The 5,600-nt window shown below is 39.9% G+C and overlaps 1 non-coding gene across 1 annotated transcript; it reads right to left on the bottom strand.

Moving 5' to 3' along the window:
* Positions 1–445: 445 nt before the first annotated feature.
* Positions 446–568, bottom strand: LOC125082786 (U6atac minor spliceosomal RNA). The gene has a single exon (XR_007122102.1). It is a non-coding gene; the product is annotated as a U6atac minor spliceosomal RNA (small nuclear RNA).
* Positions 569–5,600: the final 5,032 nt, after the last annotated feature.

Below are 5,600 nucleotides of genomic sequence, written 5' to 3'. Positions count from 1 at the left end.
CATAGTAGAAAACCACACATTGTAAACCTATGCCAGGATCTACCAAGACATTGATGCAAGGTTACTCCTTGACCATTTGATAACTGATACATGGTTTATAGTGTTCAGATTATATACTAATTTCTTTTATTACTATTCAAATAAAAGTTCTTAAGCCTTTTTTTACTGTAAGTTAGCTCTACATCTGGATTGTGGCCCATAATGTTTACACTCTACCAAATGAATCAGCCCCATGTTTAAAATGGCAAGAGTGGAGGGCCTGGGTGACTCAGTCTGTTAGGTGTGATCCTGGGGTCCTGGGATTAAGACCTGCATTGGGCTCCTTGCTCAGCAGGGAGCCTGCTTCTCCCTCTCCTTTTGCCCCTCTCCCTGCTTGGATTCTCTCACACTCTCTTAATGCTTAACCGACTGTGCCACCCAGGGGCCCTCATTTGTCTTGTTTCTTAAAAAATGATGGTTAGATGCCACAGAGTAGGTGGCAATGCCTTAAGGGTATGTGCGTTGTCAGGCCTGAGGTGGTCTTTCTTTGCTGTCGGGGGGGCTAACCTTGTCTCCTTTCATACAACACTCCAGCACAGATGTTTAAAAAGGCAAGAGAAAGAAATTTGGACCTATTTCTTGACTTCCAGAACTTGTACACACGACTTTCATTCTTATTTTATAGGTGGGGAAATGAGGCAAGGAGAGGGTAAACAAAACTTGCTAACATCACACAACTTTGCCTCGAGTACAGCTGGGACTTAAACCTGGGTTCTTTGTCCTCCTGATCTTTGTTCTAACCCACCACATGATTCTGTGTTGTTGGGACAGACCTTCAGTCAAAGCCTCCCAGAAGTTTTAATATGGATACAGATTTATAAACCCATTCAGTAAGATACCTCATTCATTTCAGGAATCTCCCAAGTAAGTACTCTCGGAAGGGAATAACTCACTGCTTCTAAAACAGCCTGAGTAGAAATATGTTCTGGTAGCTTATTTTGTCATGTCCTGGGTCTATCTTGAAAATTCTATAGAGTAATATCATTCCTCCCTCTCATGACAAAGCCCTTCAGTTATTGGCAGGTGACCATCATTGCCCATGGCCTTCCCCGACCCCAGCGCTTTTGACGACTTTCTCCTTTTTTTTAGGTCAAACACCTTCTTATTCCACAATTATCTAGAAGTAAAAATTAAAATAAATTGAATGGTGAAAACTTTAGGTCATTTCTTTCAAAGTCATTTCCAGTGCTGCATTAAAAAGAATGGGAAAAAAAAGCAATCCACCGGCACAACAATAAATGAGGTATGCGATTTAATTCTGGATATTACAGAGAGGCTTAATGAAGCAGAGAAGTAGATTTCTGGAGAAGGAGAGATGAAAGTCTGGAAAGGAAATATACTGTCTGGGGATTAAAAAACAAACAGCTTTAAAAGGTCAAGAAACTTAGAAAGGAAACTCATAAAGGTAACATTTGGATTCCTGAAGTAACACAAGATGAGAGCAATGAGCAGCGAATGGACTTATTGAAGTAAGATGCTGCCATAAGAAATATTTTCATTGAAAAAATAATTTTCACCTTGAGGAGCCAAGGACTAATTATTAGGAAAGTTGTGGCAGAACTAGATTTGGTTTGTATTTTTCAGACCCTCTAGAGCATAGTTACTTCTGTAAATAATAGGTATAAAAAGCTAAAAATACCTGGATAGCAATTTTATTTTTTGTGCAAAATTTTAAATTAGGTAGGACAAAAGTTGTTATCTTTTGGAGCATATAACAAAATTAATGAAATGTTAAAGCCTTTCGTTTCAAACTTACTTTAGTAAGGACTGGAAAGTTACTTGGATAAACCTGAAATTATGGATGAGAATGGGGCATATCTGTGTCTGACTATTTTTCAAATATTAAAACAGAAAACCTCAATAGCACGAGAAACCACATAGAGAAGGTGGGACAGTCTAATGGCCATCTTGTTCTTCTAAACTTAACCCTAAAAAGTATGTCGTGGCTGAAATGAACTATGGTCCCATATAATAAGGTGTGAAACTTTGTTTAGATATTGAAAATTATTTATATTTAATAAATAGTTACTATGCTGGATGATTTATTCACAAGTATAAAGATAATAAGCGGAACAAAGAGAAATCTCTTCAGGTCTGGTTTGTCTTGCTACAATGTGTGTCTCTGAAATGAGAATTAACAAAATTAGCTCATCTGGGATGCGTAAATAGGGAAATGGTGTCAGCAAAGTACTGAGGTCTCCATGATTTATGGCTTTTCTGAGCACATTAATGCTTTGTACCCTCAATTAACAGCAGTTTAACATGAAGTAAGAGGTTTGAGAGCAGCAAGCCATGGGCAAGCCCAGTTTTGCAATTTCATACCAAGTTTTCCTCTTGCTCATTTGACTGTATGCTCTGTCTTACAAGTGCTTCATAAGAGTGAGTCTTTCGGCTAGTATCCAAAATCTATAAAGAACTTAGCAAACTCAACACCCAAAGAACAAGTAATCCAATCAAGAAATGGGCAGAGGACATGAACAGACAGTTCTGCAAAGAAGACATCCAGATGGCCAACAGACACATGAGAAAATGCTCCACTTCACTCAGCATCAGGGAAATACAGATCAAAATCACAATGAAATACACCTCACACCAGTCAGAATGGCTAAAATTAACAAGTCAGGAAATGACAGATGCTGGTGAGGATGCGGAGAAAGGGGAACCCTCCTACACTGTTGGTGGGAATGCAAGCTGGTGCAACCACTCTGGAAAACAGCATGGAGGTTCCTCAAAAGGTGAAAATAGACCTGTCCTATGACACAGCAATTGCACTACTGGGTATTTACCCTAAAGATACAAATGTGATCCTAAGGGGCACACGTACCCGAATGTTTATAGCAGCAATGTCCACAATAGCCGAACTATGGAAAGAACCTGGATGTCCATCACCAGATGAATGGATAAAGAAGAAGTGGTATATATATATACAATGGAACACCATGCAGCCATCAAAAGAAATGAAATCTTGCCATTTGTGATGACATGAATGGAACTAGAGGGTATTATGCTTAGCAAAATAAGTCAAACAGAGAAAGACAATTATAATATGATCTCCCTGATTTGAGGAAGTTGAGATGCAACGTTGGGGGTTTGGAGGGTAGGAAAAGAACAAGTGAAACAAGATGGGATTGGGAGGGAGACAAACCATAAGAGGCTCTTAATCTCACAAAACAAATGGAGGGTTGCCAGAGAGAGGGGGCTAGGAAGAGGGAAGTGGGGTTATGGACATTGGGGAAGGTATGTGTTACGGTGAGTGCTGTGAAGTGTGTAAACCTGGCAATTCACAGACCTGTACCCCTGGGGCTAATAATACATTATATGTTAATTAAAAAAAAAAAAAAGAGTGAGTCTTTCGAGTCTTCTTGCAGTTTACCTTGTCTCCACTATTTATATCAGCCTCAACCCTTTCTCATACCCATGTCCTTCAAGCTACTATCATTTATTCTTATGTAATGTCCTATGTATTCTGTAACATTATTTTGTTAAAAATTGGCAGTGCAGTGTTTCAATTGTGCAGTGTTTTTATTTTTATTTTTTTTAAAGATTTTATTTATTTATTTGACAGAGAGAGAGAGTCAATTGTGCAGTGTTTTTAAAAGATTGTTGTTGATACAATTATTTTTCAGACTACCAAGTTTTAAGGTTTTGGCTCCTAATGCCATTTCCCCCATATACCTTGTTACATTTAGTATGCTGTTTTGTTACTGACTCTGCATTATATGAACAGAGGTCTTGGTCCTTCGATTCTCCATGAGAAGATTTATGTGGGGTACCGGCCCTTGAATGAAGACAGCAAAAGGAAAGCACCAAGCACAAAGCAGTTCTTATTAAAGAGAAAGTACCTCTCAAGGTGGGAGATCAGGTGGGTTCCACAGAATGGGACTGGCCTCTAGGTTGTTTTGGGATTGGATTTTGCTGGGTTTCTCTGGGCTGGGAGGAGCTGTCTTGTATAGTGAGGTGGTCTCTAATTTTTTTTTTAAGATTTTATTTATTTATTTGACAGAGAGCAAGAGAGCATAAGCAGGGGGAGCAGGAGTAACTCAGGGCTCCATCCCAAGACCCTGAGATCATGACCCAAGCCTAAGGCAACCACCCAATCAATTGATTGGCTCCAGTGCCCTCTAATGGAGGCAGCTTCCAATCATTTGGGGGAAACTCCTCCCACATGTTGGGAGGGGGAGTTTTTGACCTTACAAGCTTTGTACTGGAACCATCAGGTCAGCCTTTCTCAGTGGGATGGGGTGGGGTGGGGGGAATATACTTCAATGCAAATGCTTTATAAGGAGTCTAGGTTTACCTTGGGGCATGGGTGGAAGAGGAGAACACATGGTCTGCATCTGTGGCCCTTGATCAGTCAACCCTGGGTCTTGGAAGCCTCAAGGTCAGGATGCTGTGCCAGCCCTGCCCCCCCCCCCCCCGATTTTAATCTGTAGCATATTTATCATCATCCTTCCCTCCAGCTCCAGTCTCTACTGTTCCCCTTCAGGGACTTGGGACTCTGTCTCTGGGCATTCCTTCCATGGCTCAGGTCTAGCTTCTACCTACAGTTTTAGAGGATGTGAGTTATTTTAGGAAATGCCTTCTAATATTGTGTCTTCACATGGTCTCCCTCTTTGTCTGTCTGTGTCTTAATCTCCTTATAAGGACACAAGTCTTGGTTTAGGTTCCACCCATAATGACCTCATTTTACCTTAATTATCTCTTTAAAGACCCTGCTCCCAAATACAGTTGCATTCTGAGGTATTGAGGATTAGGATTTCAACATATGAATTTTGGAAGAACATAAATCAGTCCATAGCCATACACATATCTGTAAATACTTTTTTAAGAATGTTTTTAAAGATTTTATTTATTTATTTGACAGACAGAGATCACAAGTAGGCAGAGAGGCAGGCAGAGAGAGACAGAGAAGCAGGCTCCCTGCTGAGCAGAGAGCCCAATGCCAGACTCGATCCCAGGACCCTGGGATGACTGAGCTGAAGGTAGAGGCTTTAACCCACTGAGCCACACAAGCACCCCTGTAAATACTTTTTATGTAGCCATCTCTATCTCTCTTAAACTGTTGAAAAAAAAAAAAAAAAGTCCATACTGATGTCTTGAACTCAAGGAACTTTTAAAGAAAACTTTTAATATTAAAAGAATTATAAATTCACAGGTAATTGCAGAAATAGTACAGAGAGGTCTAGTTTCTGATGTCATCCAGTTTCTCCTAATGGTTATATTTTAGATAACCATAGTATAGTATAATTCAAAATTTAAAAATTGACATTGGTAAAATGGGTGTTGTAGTTGGACTTCATTTACCACAAGTGTTGATTCATGGAACCACCACCCAGTCAAGACACAGACCATTCCATCAACACAAAGATCTACCTCCTGCTACCTTTATAGTCACACTCCTTACCCTGCCCCCTTCCTCACATGATCCCCAATCACTGGCAACCATGGATTGCTTTTCCATTTTTATAATTATGTTGTTTAGGGAATCTCATGTGAACGGGATTGTACATGACTAGACTTTTTGAAACTTGATTTTTTTTCACTCGGAGATTCATCTAAGT

This window comes from Lutra lutra, chromosome 12, assembly GCF_902655055.1.
Source record: "Lutra lutra chromosome 12, mLutLut1.2, whole genome shotgun sequence".
NCBI classification, from domain to species: Eukaryota; Metazoa; Chordata; class Mammalia; order Carnivora; family Mustelidae; genus Lutra; species Lutra lutra.
Note: the sequence above shows the minus strand (reverse complement) of the source record. Positions and strands in the feature narration are given on the sequence as shown.